Genomic DNA, 16,241 nt, shown 5'->3' with positions numbered 1-16,241 from the left:
ATCTGGACTAACTGTGCAAATGTGACAGCCTCCCCAGAGATACATTGAGGGAAACATGGTTGGTATTAGCATGACAAGGTAACAATTGAATTGTTTATATAACTAACAATTGGGTGATGTGATAGTACCTAATAAGACTCAATTGCAGTAAGGTAAAATGGTAAAAGAAAGGAAATGGGTGAGAATTCCTTTGGCTATGTTTGGAAACCGCGATTCCAAATGAATGAGTGCTTCAGAAGAATACATGAAGTCTTCTCAACCTTGATTTTGTCTAACATTATGTGGATATGTGCTATATTCATGAACATGTATTTGACAGGTATAAGAACTAATTTCCAGTTATGGTTGGAATAATCTAGGAACTGGAGTTCCTTGAGAGATGATATGTGTAAGTGTTCAATTACAAGGCAACGTGCTTGCCACAACAAGGTAAGGTAATCGATATATTGTTATATGTTTATTTAGGCACTTATAATTGTGTGTATATGGCAGTATGATGAAGGGGATTGCATAGAAAAAAAGATGGCCATGGAATCTTGGAGAAGGGTGAGGTTGATATTTCCCTTGGAGGCATTGGGAACCCATGGGGATTGAGTCATGGTGTTTGTTGGGAGTTTTATGCGTTCGGTCTTTTGTGATTTAATTGCGCTTGATTTGTAGTTTGTTTTATGTTTGGTGCATGATCATGCCACTTTGATCGTGGTGTCATATTGTTATTAGTTTTTCATGGTTTTCTTCTTGTTTCTTCTTTTTCTTTCCTTTTATGTTTTGAGGGTCTTGGGGAAAGAGGAAAGTTAATGGATCTCGAGGAGAGATGACTGAAACCCAACAGGTAATGTAAGACACAAATGAAGCTCAATGCATGAGTAAAGGGTAGCTGAAGGTAAGAATATGATAACCAGTTGGATTGGTTAGGTCCATTCAGACACATGGACAGTGGCATGACAATTATGAGAAAGGTAACCAGGAAAGGTAAGGTGAATGGATTTGAGACATCAAATTTCTTGTCCATGTTGGGAACTGTTGTTCACAATGTTGCGCATGTCGTGCACAAATAAAGGGAGTTATATTAACCTTGACCTTATGATATCTTGTGATTTGTGTTGTGATTATGATTATGCTGATGTCTATATATGTATCCATGTATGTATGTATGTCATTGCCTGACAGGGTGTCAGTGATCATGAATGTTCTATGTTGATGTTCATATGTATATATGTATGTATGTATGTTTTTGTTTGATAGGGTCATCAGGAATCATTCTTGGGGTGGAGTGATTGCTTATGCAAGTGAATGGCATGAAGAGGTTCCTAGTTTGTGAGGAATCAAGTGGGAAGAGTAGCCCTGATAGATCGATGAGGTTAGTATAATATGGATATGAGTTGATATTACGTTATTATACTATGTATATGTTTATGTAATGGACAGGTAATGCTGAGGGGTACATCAACGGAATAAAAGCAGTGTGATCTACAACATGTTGGAACAAGCATGGACAATTGAAAGACACTAGAAGCAAGGTTGATTGGTAGAGTCAGTGTGTGGTCTCTAGATGTGCAGTACTATTGTGGTGTATATGTTGTACATGTTGTACCTATGGTGTTGCGTACATGTGGTACGGTGTGCACGTTGTATAATGGTGCTATGTACATATTATGTTGTGTATGTGTTGTATATTAGATGTTATATACATATGATGTTGTGTACATGTTGTATGTGTGGTGCTACGTGCATGTTGGATATGCAGTGCTGTGTACAGATGGTGTTGTGTGCATGTTGGATATGCGGTGCTGTGTACATATGGTTCTTTGTGCATGTTGCATATGTGGTGCTATGTACATATGGCATGGTGTGCATGTTGTACATATGGTGCTATGTACATGTGGTGTTGTGTGATTGATTGTACATGCAGTGTTGTGTACATGTTGTACATGTGGTGTTGTGTACATGTCATGCATGTGGTGTTGTGTACATGTTGTGTTGTGTACACATATTGTATGTGATGTTGTGTACAAGTGGTGTTGTGTACACGTTGTGCATGTAGTGTTGTGTACATGTTGTGTTGTGTACATGTTGTGTCGTGTACATGTTGTGTTGTGTACATGCGGTGTTGCGTACACGTTGTGCAGGTGGCACTGTGTACATGTGGTATTGTGTACACGTCGTACACATTGTGTTTTGCACGTGTGGTACTGTGCTTATTGGTGGGTTCCAGTATTGCAGCAATACTGCTGCAACTCCTGGGACTCCCTTCTGTTAGCGCTTGGAATTCACCTAGGCTGAGATAGACAAACTCTCAAGGCTACATCAAACCATTTCACCTCGTAGCTAGCCCTACGAGGTATGAGAAGGCTCTCTCGGGTCAGATTTGATAGATCTTTCAATATGATTAGGCTGACCAATTAAGAATAAAGATTTTAGGCTAGTAAATTGATAGGGGGGTTGGATTTAATGATTTTTGGGGTTTTTGGTGGCAATTGGAGGGAGTGCAATTCAGGGTGCGGGGATTGGGCTCAGTTTTTTGCAGGGGGTTCTTTGGGGCAAGGTAGGAACCTGTTGGACTCTTGTGGGAGAAACATTATTGTGTATTGTACATCTATTTCTGCAAATTTAAGGAAAGGAAAGCCAGGGTTTTGCAGATTTCATTGTGGATTCTTGTGGATCATTGTGTTGATGGTGTGTCTTCTAATTGTTACTGTAAGTTTGTTTATGTGTTACATATCTCTTTCTTTGCTGCTATTTGAACAAGATGAAGTGATAAAGTTTGAATTCATGCATGCCATGCTCAGCTTTTAATTTTGTTCAATATCTATGTTTTCCACTGTTTAAAGAGGACTCAAAGTCCTTGTTTGCCCTCTTTAACCTCCTCTCTTTCTTCCCTGATCACTCATCCAAGCCAAAGGCATCAGCACAAGTTCCTACCTTGCCCCAAAGAACCCCCTGCAAAAAACTGAGCCCAATCCCCGCACCCTGAATTGCACTCCCTCCAATTGCCACCAAAAACCCCAAAAATCATTAAATCCAACCCCCCTATCAATTTACTAGCCTAAAATCTTTATTCTTAATTGGTCAGCCTAATCATATTGAAAGATCTATCAAATCTGACCCGAGAGAGCCTTCTCATACCTCGTAGGGCTAGCTACGAGGTGAAATGGTTTGATGTAGCCTTGAGAGTTTGTCTATCTCAGCCTAGGTGAATTCCAAGCGCTAACATATTGGCGACCATACTGGGGAGAACAAACTTGTTTGTGGGTTGATGTGTTTGTTTCATAAGTCTTAGACGGAGCCTGAAGTTACGCCAGAAGCCTTCGAAAACGCTCTTGTTTTACATCAGCGTTAGTAGATAAACGCTGCTTCAGTCAATCTCCGTGAGCTTGTGAATACGACCACTTCATTTGCATTTTACCCCAGTACATATATCAAGTTCAGATCTGATTGTTGATAGTGGACAACGATCAGACACTTGAAAGGCTGAATCATTCACTTGGCGACTCCTTTCACTGAAGAATCCAGCAACCTATGCTTCATGGTGACTTCACTGCAGGAAGATCAGTAGCTGTGAGATTTTCATGATGGACCTAATCGCAAGAAGATATGCTCCCTTGAGCCGAGATCACATTCCAGGTTTTCCGAATAAAATTCCAAAGGTAGATTGGTCAAGGAATTTGCCTACATTTAATGATGATGGTAAGAAAGATGCTGCCTTACATTTGGTTAGATTTCATATGCATATTCGCAAGTTGAAGGTGGATTTTCCTGAAGATTGCTTGATGAAGATATTCTTGGCCACTCTGGAAGGTACAGCTCAATCATGGTATGAAAGTTTGCCCCCTGCTTGTATTTACTGTTTAAAGGATTTTCATGCTATGTTCATTAAAAGATATCAAGCATCTTATCCATCATTGAATTTAGTTCAAGACTGTTGCAAGAATGCCTATAGTTTTATTGAAAGCCTTGAGAAGTTTTATGAAGATGATAATTTCATGGATGAAGAGATCATGGAAGCCCTGTCTGAGAATCCATTTCAGCAACACATAGAAATCTTAGAAGATATTTGTCAAGATCAGCAGGTTGAAGATGGCCATATGGCTGTAATTGATGAAAGAGAAGAGCTTGTTTTAGATCTGCCTACAGAAGAAGACAACGTGCAAGATAGCCAAGATTCAATTCTAGAATGTAATGCAGTCAACTCAGCTATTTCAGATCAAAATTCAGATCATGGTGACCAAGCATACCTTGTGCCGAATCCTGAAAAGGAGAGTTTTGTTGTTGAGATCATGGACAAAGTTCTTGATCCAAATGTCCTTATGCCACCAGAACTAGATCTTCATGAGGAGGTCATTCATTCAGCTCATGAACAGCAAGATGAGATCTTTGTTCAAGTAAGTGAAAACTCTTCTTTCAATCATAATTTGGATAGTTTGAATGCCTTGTCATATGAAGATAATTATTGTTTAAGCAAAAGAAAACAAAAGGCATTGTCTCCTTTGTCTGAAGAGGAGATAGATCAGCTTTTGAAATGTCCTGTTACATCCCAAGCTACAACAGATTTGCAAAGCATACATAGTCAGGAAAGTGTTGGGGAAGCTTCTTCTTCTGTTGAAAAAGATGACTGTCTTGTAGATCAGCAAATAGATAATGTTTTCCTTCACAAAGATGATACTCCGGCTGTCATATCATTTGAAGATGACCTACCATGTTGTCAGAGCATACAGGATTACCTTTCAGATTCCTCTTCATATGTTTCATGTTTTGAAATGTTATTTCAAGAGGAGATTTGCTCACCTACTTGTTCAGAATTTTTTGAAGCCCATGAGCATACTTTTACTGAAGCACATGATGAAGGAAGATCAGAGTTTGAAGCAAAGGACACCTTGATCTTTCAGCAGGAGGTGGCAGTGGCAAATCTTCATGTTTTTCACGATCCTCTAGCAAGTTTGTTGCAGCCAGCAGTGATAGTGTTTATTGCAGTGTTCAGTGATGAAGGAGATCACGGTCAGCTATGTTTTTGGATGCCCAGGGATAGGTTTGTAATGTTGACCAGAAGATCTGATAAGAAGAATCAATCAAGAAGGCATCTGCTTGATTGGTTGCATTGGCATTTTGATATAGTTTGATGGTATTTTGTCTTGTAAGAAACACAGGTGGTTGTCATCATGATTTCAAATCTTGAATGGACTGCTGCCCTTCCATAAGCTTTGTAAGTTATTGTTTTAGTTAAGTCAGTCATGAGTCATTTGTGTTTGGTCTATTGAGTGAGTTTTTTCAAGTTATTTCAGTTTGTCATCGAGTTGGTTTGAGTCAAGCTTCAGTTAAGTTTCAGTCAAGTTTTCATTCAATAAATGTGTCAAAAGTTTTGTGTCAAAGGTGTACATAATGACTCCATCGCCCAATGGTTGAAAGCACTGGTCTGCTCTCCCAGATGTCTAAGGTTCTTGGCACCTCCAAGGAGCTACCATCCCCATTGGAGCCAATGTTAGTGTCAGTCTTTCCAGCCTTCCTCCAGTGATCAAATGTGCTCTTACAAAGTGATTTTGAAGTGTCAAGGTCAAATTTTGTCATTTCAAAGAGTTTTCAAGCAAAATTTGGTCACTAAGCATTAGGTCTAGGGTTTGCTTTCACTTTGTTCAAAGTTGCCCAAATGTCAGTCTATGTCATCATTCAGCTGAGTGTATTATCATTCATAGGGTTGTCATTATCATCTCAGTGTCTAATGAGTCATTTGATACCTTGTTCATGCTTCAGTTGCGCCCAGGCAAGGTCATTTCCCTCTCTTAGGGTTTTGAAGGCAGTTTCTCTTGGGCGGACAAATCATCGGCAAAACTTGTTTCCTGATGTTCATACACCTTCCCCTACCCTTCACCTACCTTATCAAACACTTCCCAACACTCAGATCCCCCAAATTCCTCATTTTTGCACAAACCCTAGTTTCTAGCTACAACCTGGCAATTTTCTAGGTTGGGCCTGTGTTTCGTCCTTTTCGACCCCTTCCCCTCACTCAATCTTTGAGATTCCACTTTCCCCTGCTTCCTAACATCCCTCCCCACTCCCAAAAATTTCCCCAAGAATTTAGAAGCCCTCTATCCCCTTCATTTCGCTCCATTTCGACAAAATCCCTTGTTTCACACATCGGGACAAGTTTCACTCAAAAGCTGTTTCTGAGCAATCAAAGATGAATTTTGCAAAACTGAGAGAGGTTTTTGTCCACAACATGCCAAGGAAGAAAAACCTCTTTCACTTTTTACACAGGTGTCATGGTTTGAGAGAAATGTCAAAAGTACCGGCGAGAACGAAGGTGCTCCAAGGACGGTTGGCCAAAGCACAAAAACGAAGGAAAACGCCCGATCCACTCCAAACTTTGGCCAAAGCCTCTTTGACTGAGCATGGTACTTGATTGGGGACTCCCAGCCCAAATTTCAGGAAATTTGGAGAAAATTTTGTCATTTGTGAATTTTTTGTGCAATTTACAGGTTTTTCCCGTGGAATGGTCTCACCCCGGGTGAGACCATTTTGGAGGACTGCTCGGAATTTTGAAAACTTGGCATTTTTGGAAAGGGCATGCAAAGAGAAAAATTACCAATACTTGGGAGAAGCCTGATTTTGAGATTTGAGCCTCCAAAAGCTCGAAATACATCAAAAAAATGACTTTCTGCCCACTTTTTGAGTTGCAGAAAGTGACCTTGGGAGAAATGGTTTTTGAGGGGGCAAAACAACTCCAAATTCAGAAATTCCACTTGGGATGGAAAGTAGACAGACCAAGCTTTCCAATGAGCCATCTTGCACCTGATTTGGATCAGTTGAACCCACTCAAAAGTAGCTGCAAAGGGGTGCGACCATTTGAACAGGGGGCGCGACCATTCGAGCCAGCTTTACCAGAATTGACCTTTTTTGTCAAAAAACACTGTTTTGACTATGGTTGACCATTTTTACTTGTAGATGATGGATAAATGTAATATTTTCATGGCACTTTGATAGATTTTATCTCTCTTTACCCTTCTAGAAGCTTCCTTGATGTAAAAAGTGAATAATTAATGCATGAATCAGTTAGCTAAGTAATAGAGGCAAGTTGTTGGACTGCCTATTATCTAGTGCTTAATTTAGAATTAGTTCAAACTGCCCCTAGGAAGCTGAGCTCGACCCCTAGAGGTGGGGAAAGGAGTTAGATGGTCTAGATGGTCTATATTATGCTCTCTCCTTCTCATTTTCATGGTTGGACTCTTGTGGGAGAAACATTATTGTGTATTGTACATCTATTTCTGCAAATTTAAGGAAAGGAAAGCCAGGGTTTTGCAGATTTCATTGTGGATTCTTGTGGATCATTGTGTTGATGGTGTGTCTTCTAATTGTTACTGTAAGTTTGTTTATGTGTTACATATCTCTTTCTTTGCTGCTATTTGAACAAGATGAAGTGATAAAGTTTGAATTCATGCATGCCATGCTCAGCTTTTAATTCTGTTCAATATCTATGTTTTCCACTGTTTAAAGAGGATTCAAAGTCCTTGTTTGCCCTCTTTAACCTCCTCTCTTTCTTCCCTGATCACTCATCCAAGCCAAAGGCATCAGCACAAGTTCCTACCTTGCCCCAAAGAACCCCCTGCAAAAAACTGAGCCCAATCCCCGCACCCTGAATTGCACTCCCTCCAATTGCCACCAAAAACCCCAAAAATCATTAAATCCAACCCCCCTATCAATTTACTAGCCTAAAATCTTTATTCTTAATTGGTCAGCCTAATCATATTGAAAGATCTATCAAATCTGACCCGAGAGAGCCTTCTCATACCTCGTAGGGCTAGCTACGAGGTGAAATGGTTTGATGTAGCCTTGAGAGTTTGTCTATCTCAGCCTAGGTGAATTCCAAGCGCTAACACCTTCTTTACTTTTATCAACCCGGTAGTTCGTAACAAACTTGGAAGCGTCGGTGCTGTATGCACAAGTACTAGCTCTTGTCGCAACTGTCACTTGGTCAGCTGGCACAAGTCCGCTAGGAGCTTAAGCCAACTTCTATGAGCTATGAGAAGAAGCTTTTTAATTAATGGATGAGAGCTAACTCAAAGAAGGTTGATCTACTTGCAGAAAGAAACTGGAAAGCTGAAAGGAAACGTAAACCCTAGCAAACCCTAATTTTACCAGCTAGGCCTACTGATGCAAGAAAGAGGATGCAAGATATTGAAAGAGATGCCATTGACTTCTAGGAAGGTAAAATACATGTATTTAAGCTACTTCTACAGTAACACCTGAAAATATATATATATATATATATATATATATAATAATAATAATTAAATAAATAAAAATAAAATAAAATAATAAAAATAAAAAATAAAATAAAATTTTGTATTTTTGAATAAGTTTCCAGAATTATCATGCATGCGATTTAACAGTTTTTTACTGTGCAGAGGTGGATTGGCGAGAGGAAATGCTTGGAGGAGGTCGGGAAGGTTTAGAGAGGGCCTAAGGGGTCCCTAACACCCTTCCAAAGAGTTTCACAGAGTTTGGATATCAAGAAACCTCATTCGTGAGCCTCTACAAGAAGTCTGCAGGGGTTCTACATGATGTCTGTAATTTTCTACAATATGTCTATAATTTTCTACAGGTTGTTCAGAGATGGGATTTTGGAGGATGGATGGAGAGAGAAAGGTGAAGGAGTGAGTATGGAGGTAGGATAAAGGTTTGAGGTGGTCCAGGACTTGGTGGATAGAGTTGAGGAAAGATGTAGATGGCTGGATTTGTTCAAGGAGGACTGAAGCAATGTTGCACAAAAATTAGGGTTATGTGAGAAAATGGCAAACGTGAGGCAAGAATCTGAGTTAGGGGATGGAGCAGATGGGTTTGATGGAGTATGGGCAGATAGAGAAGTGGTACAGGTGCTCTGCAAGTTGTTTTTCCAACTGAACCAATGAAGACTTGTAAAATCAGAGACCTAGTTACGTTGACCTAATCTGATCTAGCTAACAGTAAAGAGAATGAACAACAATTTTAATTGCAATGAAACCATGTATACCAACTATGCAACGAAGCATTCAAGAATCTGAACATGTAACCAACTTTTGCAAATGAAAATCGAACACTAATGACTGCATGGCAAAGCAAAGTCAGTGTTTTTGTTGGCAGCAAGGTCACCTTGATCCCAGCTCCTGATCCCACTGAGGGAGAGGTGAAATCAGAGGTGCTTGATGGCCTTTTTCTGGAGCTTTTCCCTGTCAATAACCTATCAACTCAATCTGAACATCAAAAGTCTTTCTAATCATCAACAATGACCTAGTTAATCAACAAGATTTAATCTACTTAACATAAATGATTTTGCAAAGACATAAAGAACAAATAACAATACATAAAGGAGGCCTTGGCACTTGGGTTGGGCCCAACCCCAAGAGTTGCAGGCTCCTATAAAGGACTCAGATCTGATGCCAAGTAAAGCTGCTTCTCATTACTCAAAAATAATCATCACAAGAAAGTTATACAGCAGTAGCTACAAGAAAACGAGCTGAGAAAATGACAGCACTATAGTGCAAAAACCAACAGTTCCAAAAGTAAACTACGAAGGCTAAGGCCTTCCTATTTATACACTACGAGGGGCCTAGCAGCCCTCCTAAATTCAAGGGACTCGACTGTTCCAACTGCTAGTAAACAGTCACTCTTTCCAAAGCCGCACGGCTGCCTTTAGGATTCGTTTTGGTGGCCTGTTGAGCTCAGAGTTAAGGGTGGAGATTTTGAGGAAGGGCCATTTAATGTCAGAGACAACCTCCCTATGAATCCTCACCTCAAGCTTGGCTGTCACCTGGCCCATAATTGCTTGGTTTTGCTCCAAAATTTGCCCAAAAAACCTGAAATAACCACGTATTAGCCTCCTTGGTAGAGTGACCACCCTTATTCATTCAAATAACATAAACATACTAAAAAAACATGCATAATCTATGGAAAATGGAGGATTGAACAAGGAAAATTAGGCAAAATGAGCCCAATAAGTTACCCAATTCGGGGCTCATCATCACCCCCCTGCTAAATGGGTTGCTCATCCTCTGAGCAACTAGTCCAGCTCATCATCCTTTATGGCTTTGACTGCTTCCCTCACGTCCCAGGCCTCCGCGGTGATATCCTCTTCCCAGTCATGGAATCCTGCTTTCCTTTCCACTTCCTCCCATTGTCTACCTTCCTCCTCTTCCTTAACTCCTTCTAGCAATCCCAAAAGCAAAGGAGGACTGAATTTCAGGCCAATCCAATTGGCCTGCAGATTCTGCATCAACTATTTGTAGAGAGGTACCCTTGCCAAGGCTTCCCTCATCCTGGTGGGAGAGTGGTATTCCTTTATCTTCAAGCTGTGAGGCAGTGTGTTCCACCGCCTTGTGCAGGCATGCAGGCAATTTTCTCCCAACAGTCTCTCCATGTCCTCAAAGTGGGCAATAGCTTGAGCCTATTGCTCAATGTATTCCGGTAGATCTTGAGGGCTGTTGGCCAAGTGCTGGTGGGCGCTTATCACTGCTGAGGGGTCATCCGACTCTGCTCTGATCATTAGTGGCTCACTGAGTTCTCTGCCTATGATGCTGCAGACCTCTGCTGCTCTCTTCTCCTCATGATTCATCCAAGAGGCCATGGCCATAAGTTGGACATCTCCTATCACAGTGTTGGGATTCCATGCATTCATGTTTAGAAGGGCGAAGTTGTGCAAGTAGAAATCTGATAATTTGGCCCTATCCTCTGATGAACTACTGCCACATAGAGCTGCAAACTGATGATAATTTTGGAATGGGGTGATGCCCCTTTGGGCCAAGGTGTTGATATGAAACTATAACCACTGATCCTTGAGGTATAGGGCATAGGATTTGGTAGGCTGCCTACACTGCAAAGCTTCCATTGCCCAGCTGGCCATGCAGGCTAGTTGGGCCTCCTTTTCTTGTACCTGCTGTTTCAGAGACTGTATCTCCAGGCCTGCTTGCAATTCTTTTTCCTGTAGCTGTCGATTCAGTGTCTCAATTTCAGCCTGCATCCCTTCCCTTCTCTGTTGTTCATCAGGGGTATCTTTGGTTGTTGTGGGCTCCTCCTGTTGCTGTTGTTCTCCCAAGATGTGAGGCCTGTCTTCCTTCTTCTGTCCTTGTAACTGTAGCTGCTGTCTAAGTAGCTCATTTTCTTCCTGTAGCTTGACCTGTTGGCTGCTCTCCACATGTCGTACCATAGCCAATTCCCTTCTTGCCTCTTTGAGTTGTTCCTCCAGAGGACCTATATCTGCCACACCCTTGGACTTAGCGATCTTCATCCAAGTGTGGGTCCTCACTCTCTCTTCTTCTAGTGCAAGGAAAAGTGGCACTGTGAATTTTTGGGGAATGATCTTTCCGGCCTCTAAGAAGTTATAGTAGGAGCCCAAGCTGGGCTGGGGGCTAGGTTCCACAATGTTCTCCACCTTTTCTTCCTCCTGTGGTGATTTAGCTGCCTCACCTTCCATTTCTTCGGTCTCCTTTAGCCTAGCCAGTGTTTCCTGTAGAATAGTCTCAGCATCCTGTAGAGAGGCCTTTGTGTCCAACATTTTCATTCTTTCTCTCCAGGTGGATGTCTTCGGGCTTCCCCATTCATAAGTGATGGATGCCTTGGAGGGAGACCTCTCCTTTTGTGTAGCTGGGGTGTCCACAATCGTGATTGGTTCTTTTGACAGTGGCTGGGGTCTGCCAGTCTTTATCCTCATGCTCCTTCTTGCCTTAAAATACATGGAAGGCTCCCTCTTCCGCTTCCCTTTCTGCTTTGGAGATGTGCTTAGGGTGGCCAGCATAGCTGCTACCTCCCTGGCTAAAATCTCAGGTGATTTTTCCTTCTGTTGCCCTTTTTCCAGACTTCCTGTAGAAAGTCCTGTGCTGACTGTTTTCTGGCTTCCTGTAGAAACGGTTTTCTGGCTTCCTGTAGAAACGGTCTTCTGGCTTCCTGTAGAAACAGTTTTCACTATTTTGGCCTGCTTGGCTGGGGGTGCCTTCCCTTTTAATTTTGTTGTGGTTGCCTTGGGTGTGCCCTCACTTGCTTGGACTTTTTCAGTCCTCTCTGCCCTGATTTGCAATCGTTTCTCCCTTGGTGTTTGTGCCTTTCTTCCACCCACAGTCTTGGCCTCAACAGCTTGGCCTTTCTCTTGTTTCTCTTCTTGTTCTTTCTGTGGTGGTCTGTCTTGGGTTTCCTTACCCTTGGCTTTCTCTTCTGCCTCAATGTGCTCCCTTTCCTCACTGCTGGATGAAGTGAGTTCCTCGGCCAGAATTCGGATATCATCATCCTTGGACATATTGCAGAAAATCTCCCAGGAGAGAGGGATAGTGTAGGTATGGAGGGCATCTTCTACTAGAAGCTTGATAAGCCCATGATGGGCCAGCTGGTCCGGTGTCCCTTCCTTCAATTTTGTGCCACACTCAATTAATGATTGTAGGAGGAAATATGGGATGCTTAACTTTTGTTCTGTGGGTAAATCCATCTTATGTCTGAGTTCAGTTAGCAACCGGAAGTGATGACTGTATACAATACTCAACCGCCCCTCACAGGTAATGTATTTCATGATCTGAAGGTTGACCTCGCTCCAGAATGGATGTAGGCTGGCTCTCTGGACCCCATTCTTATCCTCTGAAAACTGTTCCTCTGGTAGGAAGAATTCCTTTTTGGCTTTTTGGCCTAATGCCCTCTCCTCTTTGCTCCAGGGTATCCCCAATGACAAATCAGTGACTCGACTAATGAGTTGTGGGGTAAGCTTTAAGGTCAACCCTCTAAAATTTACAGTGGCTAGTGTCTTGGATTTAGGTTGCAGGGACATTAAGAACTCTTATGTTACCTCATCATCATGACCTTGAATTCTGTCAAAGAAGGTCATCCAATTGGCACTGGTGAATAGGTCCACCACCTCGGGAGTTTCTTGCAATTTCCTGGAATCCGAGGGTTCCTTTCTGATAAACCCTCCTGGCATGGTGAGAATGCTATGTTTTGGCTTGGGCTCTGATCAGAAAGGGGAATTCTGTGTATGGTTTCCTCTTTTGATTCTCAGGACAGGGTTTCTCAGATGTTTGTATTTCACTTTGCACCAATTCCCTGGTTATAATGTTGTTGCTGCCCAAAACTCGACTGTCAAAAGGGAATTAGGCTCCCACAGACAAAGTGCAGAGCTTAATTTTCATCCCTAGCATGCATACAACCACATAAAAGTCACATTCTTCATGCACAGGTTAGCCCTCACAGTGGTTTATCGTTTCTATAGGAGGAATTTCTTAACAGGAACTGTGGAGGAGAATTTGACGCAGAACCAACTGAAAAATTCCGTGTATCACACAGGCAAACTACTATTCTTGACCCACAGGTAGACTTGCTTCTAATTCTCCTACTCCAGACAGTTTAATTCACCACCTTTCAAAATATCATGCATGGGAATGGTGTTTTCGAGCCTACCTCTCTTCGAAACTCCAATTTCGACGTAGAAAGTCCAGGTTTCTCTGCTCCAGGAGGCTATGCCGTGTTTCCTGTAGAGCTCCTTCCTGTAGAGAGCTTTGCCGGCTTCTGGAGGACGTCATGGTGCTTCTGAACGAGCCTGGGATGCGGGAGGATTTTGAAACGGGCCGAGAAGCTCGGGCTAACAAACTGCAGAGGAGGAGGACACGTACTTTGCTGAAAACGGTTGCAAGTGTAAATGACAGTGGTTCATCATGAGTTCTTCGGCTGAGCAATTTTGAATTACGACGCAATTCATGGCGAGGGGGTGAGGTGTCCAGGCCGATCCGTTAGCCAACGTCACGGCCATCATTCCTCGGCGTGTCTCTGACCGCCATTTCCTTTCTCTGCCATTAACTGTCATCGTTACTGCCAATCCACCGATTCTCCCCGACTGGACACTTCCCACGTGTCGGCTACACGTCTCTTTGGCGTAATCGAGCTCGTTCGAATCCCACGAGGCCATTCGACTGACTGTGGGTGGCCAATTGACTGGCCACCGAAGTCGTTCAATCCGCACCATTTCACAAACATGCATTTTTCAGAGTATAGTCTATGCAATTTGACGAATAAGGTTAGACACTTACCTGTGTGGCTGTGGATGTGTTCTGCAAGCTTCGGGACATGGAACGATAGCTTTGCTCACTGCTGCTTCGTGCAGAGGCGCTGGAACTCCTTCTTTCCTTGGTTGATGCTGTATGCAAGGCTTCGGGACCCGATCCTCTGGTTGTAAACGTTGCATGCACAGGCTCTGTTTGATTTCAGCTGTTGAGGAGGTGTTCATGTCCAAGCAAAGCTTGTTACATGTCCCCTGTGTCGATTTCAGCTTCTATTGACTCCATAGTATGTGCTACAGACGGATCAGCTGCTAAAGGATTCCTGTAGGACATCCTGTAGCTGCTTCTCCTCCTGGGATGCATGATGAAACGAGCAAGGTCGTATTCATGGATGAACGGTCCTGATGGAGCTTTGACAAGTAGAGTGTGCGAGCCTTTGTGTGCTTGATTTGTCACTTGGAAAAAAAAATTCAATCTGAGGAAAACAAGACTGTTTGTATGACTGTGCAGGAATACATAACCAGATTGTTGTAATGGCGGTGGAAAGAGATGAAACAGGTGATGGATGGAAGAGAGAGGTGGCTGCGGGCCTAATCAATAGACTTCAAGTTTTAAATCCCTTTCCAGAATTGATGTTGGCCTGTCCGAAGGCTCTACAGGATGTTTCCTGTAGAAATGCAGAACTTGCTGTAGAAAGCCCCAAAACTTCCTGTAGAAAGCTCAGAACTTCCTGTAGGAGGTTGAATCTCGACCCGAATGTGTTCAAATCCTGGAAAAAGCGAGTGGCCATGGAGGGAGTGTCTATGAGGATGTCTGGTAGCTTGGTACGGACCCCTGTCCTCGTTTTGCGTGACCTTCTTTATCTGCACTGTATTCCCTACAACCTGCAATAATTCTAAAGATTATACCTGTTTCTTTTACTTTTTCTCTTTTTTCCTTTTTTTTCTTTTTCTCTTTGAGAGACAATAGGGGCGCCCCCATGAGGTTTTCACCCCCACAATCTGCCCTGGGCGCCTGAGAGAGGTTTTCACCCAAGGATCTTTTTTATTCCATTTCTTTATTTTCTGAGAGACAGCTGGGGTGCGTCCGTGAGGTTTTCACCCTCACTGTCTGCCTTGGGCGCCTCAGAGAGGTTTTTGCCTAGGGATCTTTTTTATTCCTTTTTTTTTTATGATCAAGGTGTGGGCGGAATAGAGGCAGAACCATGCTCCACTACCAACACTGATTTTTCCAAAGTTTCAATGAACTCCTACCTCGAAAGGGGTTTCCTGTAGGTTTTCAATCGATGCCCATTGACAAGCATGGGGATGGCTTCTTCATCAATGGTCCTGATAAGTATTGAACCATTTTCATTGCATTTCTCCACTATATATGGTCCTAACCATCTTGTCCTTTGTTTCCCTTTGAAATCCTTGTATCTTGAGTCATACAACATCACCTATTCTCCCGGCTGGAATTGTTTTTCATTAAGGTGCTGGTCATGCCATATCTTCCTCTGGAGTTGAACTACTTCTGAGTGGAGGAGGGCCTGCATTATGTGTTCATCTAATGCATTCAGCTGCAATAATCTCTCAAGTTGAGCATGGCTGAGATCTAGGTCCAGCTGAGCTGCCACCCTCAATTTATTGTACTCGAACTTTATGGACAGCAAAGCTTTCTTCCCGTAGACCAGCTCATAAGGTGTGAAACCTGTTGTAGTCTTCCAAGTGGTGTTGTAGGTCCAGGTGGCCTCAACCAGGCGATCTGCCCAATCCTTTATGCGGCTGCTCACCACCTTAGTCAAAATCTCTTCCAATGCTCTATTAGTGACTTCCACCTGCCCATTTGCTTGGGGATGATATGGGGTGGAAGTCCTGTGCTTGATCTTGTGATGAGCGAGCAAATCTTCAATCAGGTTGGAGGTGAACTGGCTTCCTTGATCGGTGACTAACTCTCTTGGGTAGCCAAACTTGTAGAAGACATTTTCCCTTAAAAACTCAGCCACCTTTTCTTCTCTTGCTGCTTTGATTGCCTTTGTTTCTGCCCACTTTATCAGATAGTCGGTGCACACAATGATGTAAGACCTTTGCTTTGAAGGAGGGTTGATAGGACCCACAAAGTCCATGACCCACTTCTCAAATGGCTCGAAGGTCACTTGAGGTTGGAGAGGCATTTCGTCCCTTGGAGTCGGTTTCCCCATCCTCTGACATCGGTCACACTGGCTGATGTATCTTCTGACATATTGATGAAGAGTAGGCCAATAGTAGC

Source organism: Pinus tabuliformis, chromosome 5_1 (genome assembly GCF_031772625.1).
Source record: "Pinus tabuliformis cultivar Carrire ecotype Pingquan chromosome 5_1, CPIR1, whole genome shotgun sequence".
Taxonomy (NCBI): Eukaryota; Viridiplantae; Streptophyta; class Pinopsida; order Pinales; family Pinaceae; genus Pinus; species Pinus tabuliformis.
This window is presented reverse-complemented; position numbering follows the sequence as displayed.